Consider the following 18,600-nt stretch of genomic DNA (forward strand, 5'->3'; position numbering starts at 1 on the left):
ATACAGTTTCTAAAACAGTTTTATCAACTTTGCCTACAAGTCGTACTTAACATCTAATAGCAAGACAAGGTCAACAACAGCAGGATCCTGGGACATCAGCATGGAAGTCAAGCTCACTGAAATTCAGATTTACTGGGCTGGACATGTATAGAAGATGAATAACAGCAGGGTGGTGAAGCAGCTGATAGAATAGCTGAAATGGAGTGACTGTAAGCACAGTAGGCCAAAGAAATACTCAAAGGCCTTTAAGCAATGTGGCAGAACTCCTGACTGCCAGACAGTGATCGCAGCAAACAGACCATGCTGGTGCACAGCAGTCAGAACCTGTGAGCCTCACTTCCGGTGATCGTGCTGGACAAACTCTAGGACTCTTGCCTGAACTGTAATAAGGTCACTCTGTAGGGATGTATAATAATATGTTTTCTCTTACAAATACTTTAAATACAGATATGTCTTTATTGTATTGATTTGAACACAACTAATATTTCCTTTAAAAAAGAGTCCTTGTCAAAATCTGTCCTTTGGCTTCTTCACAGGGGCCTTTTTTCACTCTTAAGCCACCCCGAAGTTCCCTATAACCTCTGGTTAAGTTTTTATATTACTACACAATTCAGTTTCTCAGAAATATTTATTTACTTTCTGCCCCCTTCAGCATGCTCTGTGTGATCCTTACTTCTCGCTTTCAAGGTCTACTATTATTCATAATCCTTCCGGAAAGCATTTCATCCCATTTCCCTCTGCCTTACCCTGTCTTTGAACTTGGCTGTCCTATGAGTCCTTACTTTCACAGAGCTAAGAAAAAAAAAGTAAATATGCATCATCTTATTTCATCCTTGCTGCCATTTCTTTTTTTTCTTTTTTTCTTTTTTTTTTTTTTTGTGGTATGCGGGCTTCTCACGGTTGTGGCCTCTCCAGTTGCGGAGCACAGGCTCCGGACGCACAGGCTCAGTGGCCATGGCTCACGGGCCCAGCCGCTCCACAGCATGTGGGATCCTCCCGGACCGGGGCACGAACCCGTGTCCCCTACATAAGCAAGCAGACTCTCAACCACTGCTCCACCAGGGAAACCCCTACTGCTATTTCTTTAAACACTCATTTTTCTTCCTTAGATGAAAACATAAAGAAGACATAAAGTCTAAGGCCCAGCATGAAGTCTTCTCAAACTAACAAAGTTGTTTGACTCAAGTTTCTAGCCTTAAGAAGCCTAGGCTCAGGCTTTGTAAGCTCTGATGGTAGGTGGCATGTGTCTTGTAATGTATATGTATAACTCAAATATCATGATATCAAACTTGCTGGAGTTTTCAACATTACCTTCATCCCTTAAAAGTTGAGTGGTTCACATTTGTGTTTATTTTTCCATAATTTATAGTAATACATATAAAACTACAGTAAGAAATTATACAACCCTTGAAAACATCTTGGTATTTCAGTTGTAAAATAAGGCATGTAACTTATAGCATGCATTTCTCAAGTCTACAATATCTAATCTAGTTTAGTTACTATTAAGAGTATCTCTTCCTCCTGTGCAAAATGAAGTTTTAAAATAATGACTGGATTTTGAATTGCCATTTTACCTGCCACACAAGCTATATGGTTACTGGACTTTTGCTTTTCAAATATAATTAAATCTAATGTCTTTTAACAATTGATTATGAGATATATCTCTATCTACACACAGATATACATATATATGTGTGTGTGTGTATATATATATATATTTTTTTCTATACCCATATAGGTCTCTCAAACAATTACAGCCCTGTACAATTTCACTAGTTCTGAAAAACTGGGTTAACGACAATTTTTACTTCTTTGACACAATATTGCCTGAGGCTTTTAATAAAGTGTGTTAACCAGAAAAATATACTTTATAGCCAGAAGATACACAATGCATGCTTTATTGAATCCTAGGCTTTCTGGAAAGTTATCACAGAGTGAACTTTGATGAATTCAAACACTTTCTCTCACACTCTACAATTATTGAGAAATCTTCTTTAACATGACCAAATTGGATAAGACAAGAATATGCAAGGAGATTTAAAAGAGAAGATTTGCTTGTCACTGTCAATGTGTTTATAGGTATATATGTATTTTTCATTTTATTTATTTTTATTTCTTATTGTCTAAATGAAAATGACTTGAGGATGATTTCAGAATCAAAATGTGACCAAAGGGAACAAAACTTAAATTATAAGGAGTTTCAGTTTTCCTGTAGTCAAAGCAACAAGGGCAATATGCCATGTGCCATGATTTTAATTATTTGCTAAAGTAGTGCAAATCAGTTTATCTGTAGAGACAAATTATTTCCTAGTATTGACTTTTATATGACTTTATCATATGAATCCTTACAAAGGGTTTTAAAGTAATATAATTGCAATGTATTTTTTGCAGAAGAAAGGCAAAGTTTCTTCACATATTTTTTTATCATCCATTTATAAAGAGCCAATAATTAAATACCTTTAGTAAATATTTTAGGGATTATCTAAAACTTTGATAATTTATATTCTAAATTAACACATGGACAGCATATAGAAAACTAAAGCAAGAGTTAGCCTGTCCCTTGAACAGTCTGTCTCAAATATTCTAGATTGAAACGGGCTTGTTTTAAGATCAAGCTGTAGTCATTTCAGGTCTAGATTCTATGATGTCTCTGAAGCGTCAGTATTTTATGCTGTTGATTCAATAGCAATCCATATTCTTTAAACATGATATAAGTCTGTGTTAGAACTCACATTTGTTAGGAAAATCTGGGAACATGATTTGCCTTCTCACCGCTTTTGCACAGAGTGGTGCCTACAAGTAGAATCAAAATTGTTACCAAAAAAGGGTTGTGACTCATCCTAAGTAATTGCCCAATAATTTATTGAAAATCGCAGAGTTCTGCTTTGTGAAGCATGGAGACGATATTTGTGCTTAAAAAATTTAACCATAAAATAAAACCTTTAAACAGCCTATTTTTATTATATCACTATAATATTTTTAAATGAACTATATGCAATTATTTTAATGCACTCAATAGATGCACATCATGTACTGCATTGCTGACAAGAGTTTCTCTTTTTAACTCTTTTCATATGTTTTGATACCTACAATAATAGGAGTAATTTAGATTGGTATTTTCTAAATACATATCAATTTAAAAATGTACTCTAGTCTCTTAAGCCCCTAGAGGAAGGTAAGCCCAGTCCTAAAGACCAACAGAGTACACATGTTTAGTCATGGGTGATTCAAGTAAATGTTAGAAAAGACTTGTAATAGTCTCTGGTAAGTATTATGAGAGAAGATATCCAGGGTGCTTTGTGAAAACAGAGGAAAGTCACCTTACCAGCCTCAGGCCTGAAGGCCATTTCTTTGTTAGTCATTCTAGCTAGAAGGAACAGCGTTTCACCGAATTGAATGCAAATCCAAGAAGTTCCCTGTGGCTGTAGTCCAGATGTTATATAGATAGGTAGGAAGAGATTAAGGAGGATGGATGTAGGAGCCAGATAATGAGGGCTTTGCTTACACTGGAAAGAAAGTTGGATTTTATCCAAAGTTATAAGGCAGGCATTAAAGCTCGGGCATTTATAGGAGGGGTAGATTCTGGAGCTACTAGAAGAACACAGCATGGAGGACCTGTCTAGATCTGGATTTAAATCCTGGCCTTGCAAGCTAAGAGTTCTGTGACTTGAGCAAGTTATTTAACCTGCAAACATAAGTGTCCTTATCTACAGAATACTTGCCTAGTGTATAGTTACTGTGCAGTAAGTGGTAGCTGTCGCTGATGAAGCTAGCTGCTACTTCTGCTTCTTAAAAAGTGAAACTGAAGATGGAATTCTCGAGGTAATGGAAGGGTTGAGTGCCACTGGAGAACTGACTGGAAATAAAGGAAGAAGAGTAGGTTTGGAGTCTGGTGTTTCAGACATGTTAAATCTGAGATGGAGAGTAGAGATCTAGTGGAAATCAGTTTGTGAGTTATTGGTAATGGTGTGTTGAATGGTAAAGCTGTGTGTTGGTGATTCACCGCTCATTCTATTGCCTAGAAAGAGGATATAGACAGCAAGATGTCAATGGTGAAAACTGGGGGGGCACTCTCTACTATTTGAGGACTAGTCTGGAAAAAACAAACAAACAAACAAAAATCAAAGCCTCTGAATTAGAGAGAGGGAACCATAAAGGGAACTAGGGAAAAGTGGTGTCAACAATCAAAGAAAGATTACAAGGGAGGGAATTGTTTATACCATGGATGCCAATGAGAAGTCAGCTGTGATAAGAGCTGAAAAATATCCACAGAAAAGAGCAACTAGGGAGTCACTGGCAACTTTCAGGGAGAGAAAAAGGCTAAAATCAAATTGCAGTGGGATAGGAAGTGATTGAAACATGAAGAAATGGAGAAAAAGTATAGAGATTTGGCTGAAAATGGAGAGAGAGAGAGAGACATGACTCTGAGAGGGGAGGTTAAGGATGTGTTTTATCCTGTTTTAATTTGAGCATATTACCACACCCCAGGGAAAGAGCTGATTAATAAGGATAAGTACACAAGAAAAGTGGTGAATAATTTTGTAATAGAAATTTTATTTGGAAAGTTCCCCTGGAACACAGAGAAACAGTAGATGTGAAATTTTAAAGTCAGGTACCAGACCCCTCTTAGAGACGTCAGCTTAGGTTTCTTAGGCTTCTCTGAGGCCATCATATGGGTTCCCTGCAGTCACAGGGCACAGAGAACAGGTACCAAACTCACACCAAGAAGTTAAGACCTCCCTGTGCACATCTAGAAAGAAGGTGCCCTTCCAGAATTTGCCCGGGCTAAAGATGTGTGAGGATTACCTCTGAACCAATACAGTTCACAACTGAAAACTGGCATGTAGACATTGGCTCTTGCCCAAGTGGACTGCCTGGAATGCAAATGAGATGGAGGGGTCTCTGGAGAGTGGACTTCCAGGAAACCAGGAGCCAAAAAAGGAGCAATTCATTGGCCACTTATGACAGCTACAGTGGGAAGTGCCCAGCTGAGGAGCTTCTGAAGAGCACACAACATCCCCATAAAGAGAGTCTTTAAACATACAACAGGACTAGAAAGCATAAAGCATCTTACAGTAGCATTAATCAAGTAAGAAAGTTCCACCTTCCCTCTCCTAGTAGGAGAGGAAAGAGTAAGAAACACAGGCTACTACATTCCTTTCCTTGATGCCAGGAGACCTGCCTACCTGCAGTAGAAGTAGCTTCAGCTTGGATAAGAGTTCAGAGTTTTGATTACTTTTTAGGACTGGATTAGTATTTAGTAGATACAGTATTTGTGATTTAAAGTGATTAGTTTTCAACTACCTACAAAAGACCAGAAAAGTCATGGATTGTTTGGATTTTTGTAGTAGTAGAGGAGAAGTACTTTTCCAGTGAATAAATGTAGAGACAGGAGACAAAAATAAAGTTGCAGTTTAAGTGCACACACAAGTCATGCTTATTCAGCTTACTGGTACATGTTGTTAAATAAGGTCCCAAGGAGGTGAGAGTAATGAAGCCCACATTTGGGAAAATTGACCTTGAGCAACAAGCTTTCACAAATGTGGAAAGAAGGAGATAATGAGGGACAATAATAGTAAGATGTAGTTGAAGGAGGAGGTGAGAGAACAGAAATAAGTTGAGAGAAATGTCCTAGTTTCTTTGGGAAGTGATGAGCTTCCCTGCTGAGAGTTAGTAATGAAGTGGTAGGTAGATTGAAAGATTGAGAAGAATGATAGAGGTTTGGAATATAGTACAGCACTGGTTCTCAAAGTGTGCTCTCTGGACCAGGAGCATAGCATCTCCTGGGAACTTGTTAAAAAAATGCAAATGATCAGACCCCAGCCACACCTCTATGGGTGGAAACCAACAATCTGTGTTCTAACAAATGCAGCTGGTGATTCTCACACACACTGTAGAGTTTGAGAACCACCCTGGTAGAGCAGAGTGGTTTAAAATCACAGGTTCGGGTGTCCCTGGTGGCGCAGTGGCTGGGAGTCCGCCTGCCAATGCAGGGGATGCGGGTTCGTGCCCCGGTCCGGGAGGATCCCACGTGCCGTGGGGCGGCTGGACCTGTGGGCCATGGCCACTGAGCCTGCGCGTCCGGAGCCTGTGCTCCACAACGTGAGAGGCCGCAGCGGTGAGAGGCCCGCGCACCGCAAAAAAAAAAAAAAAAAGCACATGTTCTATGTTTACAGCATAGCACAGTCACTTATTAAGTCAGTGCCTTTTGCAAATTATTCAACCACTGTGTGCCTCAGTTTCTTCCTCTGTAAAATGAAGATATCTAATAGCAACCAACTCACAGTATTCTTGTAAGGTCTATATGACTCAGTGCATCTTAAGTCTTTAGAACAGTCTCTGGTCTATTGAAAATTAATTATTATTATTGTGGAAAGTAAAATAAAATGCTAAGTATCCCTGTAAGACTTGGTAGTTCTGATTAGTCTAATGGGCTATGCTTTGTGATATTTGCCCCCTTAGTGGCATGGACTTATTGGTTTAATCCCTTGCCACAAGACTGTGAGCCCAGGAGCTGTGTCATCTTTTCCTTTTTTTGCAATGTCTTTAGCAGCATGAGGCCTGTGCTCAGGGACTGTTTGATGGAAGAAATGGAGGAAGGAGTGAAATGATGTGTGCAGAGCAATGCATATGGAGTTACTCAAACTCCATAAGAGTTCTGAACAGAAATGTGATAACTCATTTTTGAAGAATAAGATTATAGTTTTGAATATTTTTAAAAACACTTGAAGTATTTCTTTGAAGAAATATTGCTAGGAGACCATATCAAATGTAGTGGTCCAGTGAAGGACAATTTCTGCGTTAACTAGAGAAGCCTGGTTTCCAGTGTATTTGAAAGAAATGTCAATTTGCATTGATTATTTTTCCATTTACTTAGATCTACATGGCTTCATTCTTTGAGTGTTTAATAATGCTTTCCAAGACCCATATCCTTTGATCATAATGTTAGCCACATAGATGATTCCCCAGTAGTTCTGTACTTAGTATCAGTGATAAAGCTACATTTACAAATCTCCTATTTGTCTTTTTCTGGTTATATTCTAATAGGCTGGAAATGTGTAATAAAATACCCTGACGACTCCACCTTGAGAACTAAATCTCATTCTAATTGTTTTGATGCATGGGCTAGCAGGATAATTGATTGACACTAAGACCACTCAGTAAACAGCCGGCTAACAGAATTAGATTAATGAAAACATATGGTAATTACAACTGTGCAGAACAACTTGGAATCTGCAATGTAGCCTCAGGGTAAGTAATCAAAAGTCTGATCAAAGAGCAATTAGAGTTAATAAAAGTCTTATTGTGCGATTAGGATTAAGAAAGGCTGAAAGATAAAACTGTAGTTTTAAGAGGGTATTTGACGAAAGATTTACTTCATTCCTAAAAAAAATGTTTTGGTATTCTAGAGTAATCATTGAATTTTTGAAAGATGGAATTATCATTTATGTTTTTATAACATTGTTTATGAAACATTTAAGACTTTTCATACTGCATTGGTATTTTTTATAAAACACTTGTACTTTTATTTGAGTCCTCAAACTTTGACTCATTCATTCATCTGACAAATAATTATTAAGCACTTACTATATATGAGGCTGTAAATAAAACACTGTTGAGAGGAGGTAAAACAGCCACAAATCCTGACCTTTGAAATTAGATTTTGGTGGAGAGTTAAAATTTTAAAATCTATGATTCAAGGTGGAGGAAAGTAGAAAATCCTTTAGCAAAGGTATAGATAAAATACTAGCAAAGATAAAAAAGCAGTAAATACATTTGTGGGGACTTCAGAGAAAGCTTTAGGATTGCTTCCTAATTCTTAAAGGTTTGAAGAATCTGTGACACATATTGGTAAAAATAGGAATGTTTTGTTTTACAGTACTCCCTAGGGTGGACCCTATTTTATGTTTTACCCTTCTACGTGTATTTTTTTATGGTTGAAAGTATATATTTGATTTTGTAGTCTCACTGTCTTATTTCCTAGATGAGTGAAACTAGAAGTAAAGCCATGGGTCATAAGTCTTAAATATTAAGCTTTCCACTCTTATTTTGATTCAAGATCCAGTAACACTCTTTTCACTTGCTACCCTGAATATTTATTATTAGGTTAAATGAGCTCAAATATAGTGGTGACCCATGGTCATACCTCTCTAGATAAAGAAAGAACACTGGCTAATGAGATTTATATATATCCAAGGCTGGGATTTGAGGTGGTGTCAGCATCACATAGAAATGGATTTTACCTACTTCTGAAGATGAGTATATTTATACCTTCAGCTGTCTTCAGATACATCCATTGTTATTTGCTAGATACCTTGGCCTAAAAATATAGTTTTTGTCTCATCAATTTGGGGATTCAGGGAAAGGAGAGAGTGAGTTCACATGGATATTTGATGGATGGGGCTCAACACTGGGGCTCTCCCCCAAATCCCTCCCTTGGTTCCCCTCCACTACTATCCACCACTTTCCTTTCCAATCAGTGAGGAGTGGTTGGCTGGGAAAGAGGCTGCCAAGTCCTTCCGTCAGAATGGGCATCCAGGTTCAGAGTTTGGGCCTCCAAAACGTCCTGCAGCCCAGAACTCCGCCCACTGCCCCCTCCCCCCAGCGCAGACCCACAGCCTCAGCCCTCAGACCCAGAGCCCCACTGCCCCTGCTCCCCCGGGAACCCCCCAATGCCCGCTGCCGCCTCTTCCAGCTCTGGAATGTCCTTGGGGACCACCCACTCCAGCGCTTAGGGACCTGTGGGGTTTAGTGAGCCCTACTGTGCATGCTGCCCAGATAATTTACAACATTTATGTCCCCTGTGCTGAGCTGTACTAATTCAGGTCATGGCACCTGTGCCCTGGACTCCTCACACTTGGGCTTTCAACTCTTCTCCCCGACGACGACGCCCGCCCTGCTGTGATGGATGGAGGGCATAGTGCCTTCTTATAAGATACGTAATAGTGAGTGTGTGTTTTACATTTAAATAAATGAAAGAGAGAGAGAATGATGAGGCAAGAATTATGGTATGAGAAGAAGGTGACAATTCGGTGCTGTGTAAACCATGGGATAATATTGGTTCCAGAGCAAAAATGTAATTGATCTTCAAGGAGGGGAAATGCCTTAATACTAATACTTACAAGTGTAATATTTCTTTGAAGTATGAAAAATATGTGCCGGGTATCTTTGAAAAGATGAGAAAATGGAGATTCACGCAGGGTGCCTGACTTACCCAAGGTTGAACAACTACTATGAGCTATTTTCTGGAGATAGTATCTTATGATTCCTCTTCCAGTGCCCTTTTCTCTTGAACCTGAATGTCGAGGCCTTCCCTAACCATCCCAGCAACTTTCTTCCACTCCGATCATCATCTATCATATTACCCTTCATCTTTTTTATTTTTTGTAGCATTTTTGTGTTCATGTCATTTTAATTGATTTTCTCATGTTTGTGTGTTTATTCCACTAGAGACTAAGTCTCCTGAGAACAATAATATATCCTGTTCACCACTGTTTCTACATCTAGTTATCACTGCTGTATCCCCAGCACCCAGCACACTATTGGCAAATCCACAAGAAATATTTATTAACTGACTATTTACTATAACAAAGTGGGTTAGGTGTTGATAAATCAGGCTAATTGCAACTGAGTGATATATTGATACATTGAGTGCAACAGGAGTTATGCTGATAACATAAATATTCCCAAACCCCACATTTGGGGGTTTTATTCTCTTATTTGGCTATATTATAAAAGCAATTGTTCTTTTACCCACATAGAAAAATTCACATCCAACATACATGTAATATTTTGTATATACTTTATGAGAGATTTATTGACCCAATATATTCTGAAGGATTTGCTATAGGATACACAATTCAACAGTGTTAACAGACTCTACTAGGTGCAGTGGTCCACGCTAGGCCCCAGGGAGTGCAGCAATGAATAAGATGCAGTCCCTTCCTTTGGGTAGTTTATAGTCTCATTTCATGTATAACTCTTCTGAAATAACAAAATCAGAATTTTAGAACCATTAAAGACAACATACTGATGGTCAGCATATTTAAGTGATTGAACCAGTCAAGCTGAGAGGTAATAGCAAAGCTAGAACTGGAACACAGATTTTCTGGCTCTCAGTCAGTACTTCTTCTGCTGTAAATGGCTATGAGCACTAGTTATTCTTTTACTGATTCTCTATCATGGATAAGTATGACTTACTACAAGCTAGCCTCTCTAGTTTTCTTATTTTCAGTTAGTTTTTCCAAGCTACACTGAAGAGCATGATTCTACAAGCCAGTGACTCTTTCCATGACGTGTGCCCTTAAGGAATCTATGACCTTTCATATTTAACTGTCATTTTCTCAAGTAAACACTGGCAGTTCTTTTCATCTTTCCTCATAAATAATTTTTAACTTAATAATTTGATTTTTGACCATTTGCCAATTTATTAAGTGTATATATTGTCACTTTAGTGATTTGTATCCAGGTTCTACACTCAATCTCTGAGTACTACAGCAAAGAAATTCATTTACTCATTCATTCCTTCATATATTCTTTCATTTAACAAATATGTATTGAGTATTTACCATGTGCTAGGTACTATAAATATAATGTGAGCAAATATAGTCAAGGTCCTTCCTTTATAGTTTCCAAACACACACACACACACACACACACACACGGATATATGTATGACTACAACTGTGCCAAATGCTAGAATAGAAAGATATCCATGCTATGTGAACCATTAACAAGGCTATTTGACATCTCCAAGTGGATAAGGGAAGGCTTCTCTGAGAAAATAACATTTCAGCTGAAATCTGAAGCATGACCAGTTGGTAATTAGACAAATGGAATAAAGCATGTTTCAGATGGGGATGCAGATGTGGGGAGTTGCCTGTGATTCAGTGATGGGAGGGATTATGGCAAAGAATAGGCATAATAGCAATGTAATAGTATAACCAGAGTGTAAAGGGTGAAGGAGAGCTTTATCTGATTTGATAAGGTGAGTAGAGATTGAAGCATGTAAGTTCATCTACAGCATATTAAGGAGTTTCTTAACCCTAAAAGAATGGGCAACCACTAAAGTTTTTTAAGCAGGGATTTAAAATTTTCATATGAGAAGTTAAAGCTGCCAAAGATGGCTTTAATGATCAGGTTTGCGTTCTTAGAAATCTAATGGTGCGATTTACTGAGATTGGGAACAATGGACAGAGTCCAGGTTCTAGGAGCATGAGGGAAGGAAATTCATGCATTCAATTTTGGCCATGTTGAGTTTGAGATGTCTTTGAAATACCTAGGAGGAGAGGTAAAGTAGGCAGTTGGTTATACAAATTTGGAACTCAGAAGAGTGTTATGGTCTAGAGATATAATTGTATGAATCGGTTGTGACTAAATGATAATTGAATCTGTGAGCATGGATGAGATCACATAGGGAGAAAATATCAAGTTAGAAAAGGAGAGAGAGTTAAGGAGCAGTTTTAGAAGACTGTCAACATCTTGTAGCTTGAATGAGGATGGCATGCCAACAAAGTAGAAAGGAGAGGTAAAGAAATAGGAAGAAAACCAGGAGTCAATTGTTTTGAAGCCAAGGCAAGAGAAAGTATTAACAATGTCATTGTCCATGAGAGACTAAGGAAGAGATAAAAGGTCATGACTCTCATTTTTACAGGTAACAAATAAATGGTATTTATTGACTCTGGCAGTTATAATATCCAGCATTGGTCTGGTTTCATGCAAGTCTCAGTTCAGACACAATGCCACCAAGAATCATATACCTCCTCCTGCCTTCTGTGTCATTGACCCCATCTCCATCCATGGGTGAGTGGATGGAAGGATGAGTGAGAAGGGAATACTAAAGACGGACCCTGGGAGCTCCAGTTGTGCAATTGATCAGCATACAATACTTATAAAGATGGATCCCAGGTTCTGGCTTCTGTACCTTGTATATTGGCATTATTCACTAAGATTAATAAAACAGTGGAAAAACAGTTTTAGAGGGAAATTTTTAATTTAGTTGAGTTTAAGAGAGATGTGAGGCATCCAAGTGCAGATGTTGAATAGGCAGTTAAAATGAAAAGAAAGTGGTATGTAAAGTTATGAAAGTGTATGGAATTACTTATAAAGATATAAAGAAACTGAAGAGAGCCTAGCACCTAGCATTGAGATACTCCAGCATTTAAGGATTAGGTACAGATGTACAGCCAATGAATAAGAACAAAATGTAGCAGTCAGGAAGAAGGAAAATCAAAAGTATGTGGTGTCACTGAAGCGAAGGGAATAGGACTTTCAAGAAAAAGGGAGTGATCAGCTTTGTCAAATTACCCTGAGAATCAAGTAAAATAAAAATGAGTAAATTGAGGGCAAAAAACATTCATTTTAATTAACAAGGAAGGACACTGGTGACATCAAGAATTGTTTCACTAATAAACTGGTGGCAAAGGCCGGTGGGGAGGGGAGAATTAAGTCAGAGTGGAGTGAATTAAGGAGTGAATGGGAAAATAAGTACTGAAGAAGGATGGTAGACTCTCTCTCTCTCTCTCTCTCTCTCTCTCTCTCTATATATATATATATATAGACATCTTCAAGAAGAATGAATTGTAAAGAGGAAGAGATAAAGCAGTAGCTAAAGGTGAAAGTGGGATCAGAGAGGTGATTTTATTTGTTTGGTGAGAGACACTTGGGAATGTTAAAAATAGATAGGAATAATCTAAGAGAGAGGAAGAAATTAGAAATACATAAAATAAAAGGGAAATCAACAGATGGGAGGGGATGAGATTCAGCGTATGAAATACAGCTTTTACAAGTCAGGTTCAAGGTCACAGGATTATTAAACATGAGAGCCTATTAAAATAATGGCTTATAGAATCTAGGTTGAATAGGACAGGTATGAAGATAAGACAGGGTTAATGGGTAAGAAGTAAAAAAGTACCAATTATGTAAAGATTCCAATGAGACCAACGAAGGCTCCATTTAGTTAATTGAGCAGCAATATCTAAAGAACGTTCTATTATAACATGGTTTGTGCTAAGCCTGGTACACAGTGCAAAATTTTTCAAGATAGCCATGAGACTGGAAGTCTTCACAAGGTTACTGGAGGGACATTATCTTCCTATACAACCATGGGATTTTTTTGTGTTCTTATTCTAGTCTTTTCATCATATCCTTTTATTCGTTGCTTATGTATCTGTCCAGATAAGTCTAGATTATGAGCCCCTAGAATACTCTTTTTTCCTTGCTTTAAGCACACCAAGGTTTTTTTTAATATAAAAATACTCAATAAATATGTTCAATGGATTGAGCTGAGATTTCTCATTTGCCATTTTAGTGATGACTGTATTTGTACTTTTGCGGTTAATGTTGAGTTCCCAGGTAGTAGCAATGGCAAAAATTTACTTCCATCTCATTTTCTGGATTGAGGAATTGTGTCTTAAGGGTATAAAGGTCTAGAATCAGTGTGTTGTTGCTCCTGGTTCAAACCCACCTACTCAATAAAAATACAGTGGGTTGTACCAGCCAGTTGTGCCTCTTGCCAAATTTAAATCGCTGGAAAGTGAATTTGAAAAATGAAAAATTATTTTATAACATTAACATATAAACCTCCCATTTAAAACATTAACTATTAAGTAAGAATTAATGCATAAAGGACTACATTGACTAAAAATGACATTATCCTAAAATGTATGTTCTTTTTAATTTTCCTTCACGTTATTTTCACCCTTCATTTGTATTTTCTATTACTTAATCATAGTATCATACAATATTATTGTTTATTTCACTTTTCATTATATCATAAAATTATTCCATGTTGCTATATAGCCTTTATATTTATCATTTTTGATGACAGCAAAAAATGCCACTGGATTGATACATTATAATTTACTCAGCTATTCCTATTTTGTTTGACATTGAGTTACTTCTATTTTTTTCCTCATTATAATACTTTAATGAACGTCTTTGGGAATATAGTCGTTCTTTCTTGTTGGATTGTTTCCTTAGGACATATACGTATGAGTATATATTGCTAGATCAAAAGATAAAGACATTCATGTGATAGTAGATATGCTTTAAAAAAAGGTTGTATAATGCCATACTGTTCCAGACTCATCTCATCATGTATAAAAGTTCTTGTTAGTTTAATATATATAAAATTGCTCCTCTGCCTGATTTGCTTGGGTGGGGGTGGATGTCATTTCATATTAGTGTAAATATTCCTCCAATATTTGAGTACTATAATTGTCCATTTATATTTTGAGGAATATCAATTATTTATTATCAGTTTATTTGAGTTCTTTTTTGGAGAAACCAATTCTTTATAATTTGATTCATATATTCTTCCCAGTTCAGACCTTTGCAATTACTAAAGTTCAGTTATGTCCATTATACACAATTCTACAATATATTTTATTAAATAAATTCTATCAAATCGTTACTTGCAGCCTATATTTAAGAGTATATTAGTGTCTGAGGCTCTGGACATTGTAGTCACATGAAACTTGATTTGGAGCCCAGCTCTGAATCTAGCTGTCCTACTGGTGACTTTAACCTCCAGTTTCCTCATCTGGAGATACTAATAACTACAGTATAGCAGTTGTGGGAGGATTAAATATAAAGTACTGAAGCATTGTGTTCAACAAGGTTCAGCTATTCACTGATTTAGATTATCAGCCAAGCAAGTCAGGATAACTGATTTTATTTTAGTTCATTTTATTTTTATCATCCTCTGGTAGATTCACCAACAATTTGAGTTCATAGTATTTGGATGGTTTTATACCAGAAATAAAAACATAGAATGTTGAAATCTTTAGTGGGACTATTGACCAAATACATTTCCATATGAAGTTGTTTTAGCTCAAAGTGCTGGAGAGTTTAGGTCATTGCTCACAGGTATCACTGATACACTGTATAATTCCAACTATTTCTATGTTATATTAAAGCAGGGATCTCATTTTATTCAATGTATTACATCTGTTGTTCAGTGACATTGGCTAGATATGTCTTCTGTTTCTTATATTGCTATTGTAGGGGCATGTTTTGATGTGCTGTTTATTTTAACGTTGTTAGATGTGTCCTTTTTTAAGATATAGAATTAACTTATATCTATGTTTTAGTGTCTACTCTTTGCATTGTATACCATGGTACCAAGCATATTTTCTTACAGATAACCATATTCTATTGATAATACACATATTTATATAGCACTTTGTAATTTTTGAAGCATTTTACAAGCATTCATTAAGTCATACACATATGAATGTCATGAATACAGAAATAACCTGCCATGCTGCTTTCTTTTTGCTTCAAGTAAAATCATTTTAATGACTGACACTTTTGTACCATACTTATGACTTTCAAAACACCCTCACTCTCATTTTTTTAATTTAAATCTCTTTTGATATTCACCTCAAACATGTCAGGAATAGAGAACATGTATTAGTGTCCTTAATTTACACATGAGAAAGTTAAGACTCCAAGTCATTAAATAACATATTGCATGGTCATATGTATAAAAAGTTGAAATAAATAGGTCTAGGATCCAGGTCTCTAATCATTAACTCTATTCAAACCACTCATGTGTGCCATTCTTTGGTTTGGTATAAATGTAAATGCCAAGAATGAGGCACTCTGGTTCCTAAGGATGAAAAGAAAATAGACAATTTTGCTGAGAAACATGCTAAGAAGCTTTATCTATAATAACAAAACAGAAACTGCATAATTTATATTTTAATATTTAATTATTCCATGCAGTTTTTTTCTTAAGAAAGAATAAGACTAATGGGAGGAAAAAGAAAATGCTTTTAGAAGAAGAAAAAAATAGAACTCCGACAGCCTCGCTATCATTCTAACTCTACCACATATCTCTGAATAGAATTTTTGGTGCATAGAATTAATAAAGAGCCCACAGATAGGGAGCCAGAGGATGTCATAGATAGTAAGTTTAGAGTAAGGGCAGTTAACTCTATAAGGTGAAGAATGATTGATCATTCTAGAGAATAAGAAAATTTAGGAATGAAAGTAGTAAATGATTGATTAATGGTCATAGTCAGACATACCCTGTATCAATTTCTGAGTCAAACTGCTTCCTGTCATATTGGTAAGGGTGATCCCAACTGGTAATAAGATTGATTTAATCTCTATTGCTACTATGAGTTTCAGTGATGGCAATGCTGATATTTACCTGGAACATTTAAGTACCTTATAAATATGATATTCCCTTTTTGAAGTTAAGTTTTGATTGCAGTTTACTTTGAAAAATACATTCCAAATTCTGGCTCATGCATTACATTCCTTTGTCACCACCAAGCATTTCTTTGTTGCCTGGCAACATGATGCAACTCCATATCTGGAACCCATCTTGAAGAGGTATTAGTCGCTAGGTAGGTGAGTAGTATGTGGATAGTTGTCTAAAGACAGTGAACAGAGTTAGAATAATAGAAATGCTATTGGAATTCTACAATTTTGCTCATAAAAACATTTTTGTTTCCTATTACCTTTATTTTTTTCTCTCTGAAGGAAAAAAAAGGAACCAAATACAGAATAATTAAATTTAAAACTACAGTTATTGATTTCTTTTGTTCTTTTCCTTTATTATTTTGGATAAACTCCTTAGCATATTTCTCATAAACATTGTCAATTTTCTTTTATTTCATCTTCATGTTTGAAGGGCAACACATTACTTGGTCTTACATGGATTTGTCAGGATGTTTGTCAATTGGCATGTACTAAAGAGGTAACTAATAAGTTACTTTATTTAAAGCGTGACTACAGGACACCCTTACCTTAAATTTCCCCAGATCAGTTGTTGACTTCTTCCCCATTTGCCCTGAATATATGAGCTGTGAATGTAGAACACTGGCCCACTCTGCTCAGGAAATGCTTCTGGATTTATTTTTTTCTTATTATTTTTTTTTAGGGTCGCTAGAATGATTTAATATGTATAGATCCTTAGAATTGTAACAGGTATATAGTAACATAGTGGTTAGCAAGCTACAACTCTTTGACCAGATCCAGCATTTGGCCTCTTCTTTTACTGCCTGTGAATGGTTATTACATTTTTTTTTACATTACATATATTTTATTCATTTATTTATTTTTCACATCTTTATTGGAGTATAATTTCTTTACAGTGTTTGAGTTCAGTTCATGCCCAAAGGATTAGTGCAGAATTTTCTTATGTGTTTTTCATGAACCTCCTGAATCAGAAATACCTGGATGTTTGTTTGAAAGGCAAATCTGACCTATTCAATCAAAATCCTTGGGGCTGGATTCCAGGAATCTGATCTCAATGCCCATCTCTCTACCTACCTCTTAGCTTCTATGCTCCAGCCTCTTTTGGTCTCTGACTCATGCCAAGTATGTCTCCACTAGAGGCCATGCACAGCTTTTCCTCTTTCTGGATCTCTCATTTCCCAACTTTCTCATGAAGGATTCCTTCTCCTCATTCAAGTCTCAGTTCAACTGTCACCTCTAGAAAGCAACGTTCACTGACTCCCCAAGGTAACCCCCCACTCTCACCCAAGAATTTCTAACTCATTAATATGTTTTATGCATATCAAAGTAGTTAGCAATGTCAGATCTTATTTATTTCTTTATTTTTAACATTTAACGTCTGTCTCTTTATGATGAAGTTGAAACTACTAGCACAGGAACTTTTCTGTGCTTTGTTCATGGCTTTATTTGCAGGAGGTGCTCCAACAAGTACTGGTAGAATAAATGACTGAATTTTTTAACAAGCTCCTCAGGTTACTGTCACACATCCTCAAAATTGACACCTTGGGGCTAGAGGATGTCTCAGGACTAAATTAAAACCAAGCAATGTGGTGGCTGAGGTGATTCCAGTTCTTCAGCATAAGTAGATCTTCTCAGAGGCAAATCCAACCTAACGAACCCTCCAGGAGTGCTCAAGTACATCCAAGAACACTGTGACAGTGCAAAAGTTTACTGGCTGGGACCAAAGATCCTGGCTTTGGGTCCTGGCTCTGCTGTTTATTATGTACCTTTCATTTAGCCAAATAACCAAAGATTATAGACTTTAGGGACTTCATGCTGATGCTTTATCTCTCAGAGTCTAAATTTCTGCATATATAAAACAAGAGAATGAGACCAGATTAGTAATCCATACTAGGTTCTACAAAGTGCTAATTCATTAAAACCTAAATATTGGCTCACTAAAAATAATGCAAGAAATTGCAAAAGCTTGTATGATACCAAAATGTAGGAAATTCTGACTACTAAGCTCTCTCTTAGAGATTCACAATACACATTTGTAGTTTTAAAATAATAAAAATCCTCTGGAAATAAATCTCTTTATATTTATTTAACCCAGAATTCATCAAATGTATCTGATCACAGCACTTTTGCTTATCCTGCTACAACTCTGAACTAATATTCCACAAAATTCAGTATGAGAAATACTGGATTAGATGATCCTAAAGCTGACTTCTGGTTCTTGTGGTCCAAAATTGTCTGGTTCCACATTACAAGCATGCTTGCCACCCACTCTAGAAATTCTGTAATCCCCCGGGACTGGCTGCACATCTGCAGTAAAAAAGCACTATGATGATTCGAAACTTTCTGCTTTCTGTGCTGAAATCACTCATCAATATCCACAAGGTTTGG

The 18,600-nt window shown here is 36.7% G+C and overlaps 1 protein-coding gene across 4 annotated transcripts in view; it reads left to right on the forward strand.

Moving 5' to 3' along the window:
• NLGN1 (neuroligin 1) overlaps nucleotides 1-18,600 on the forward strand; it is a 761,874-nt gene that overhangs the window by 397,466 nt on the left and 345,808 nt on the right. The window lies entirely within an intron of this gene.

This window comes from Mesoplodon densirostris, chromosome 5 (genome assembly GCF_025265405.1).
Source record: "Mesoplodon densirostris isolate mMesDen1 chromosome 5, mMesDen1 primary haplotype, whole genome shotgun sequence".
NCBI classification, from domain to species: Eukaryota; Metazoa; Chordata; class Mammalia; order Artiodactyla; family Ziphiidae; genus Mesoplodon; species Mesoplodon densirostris.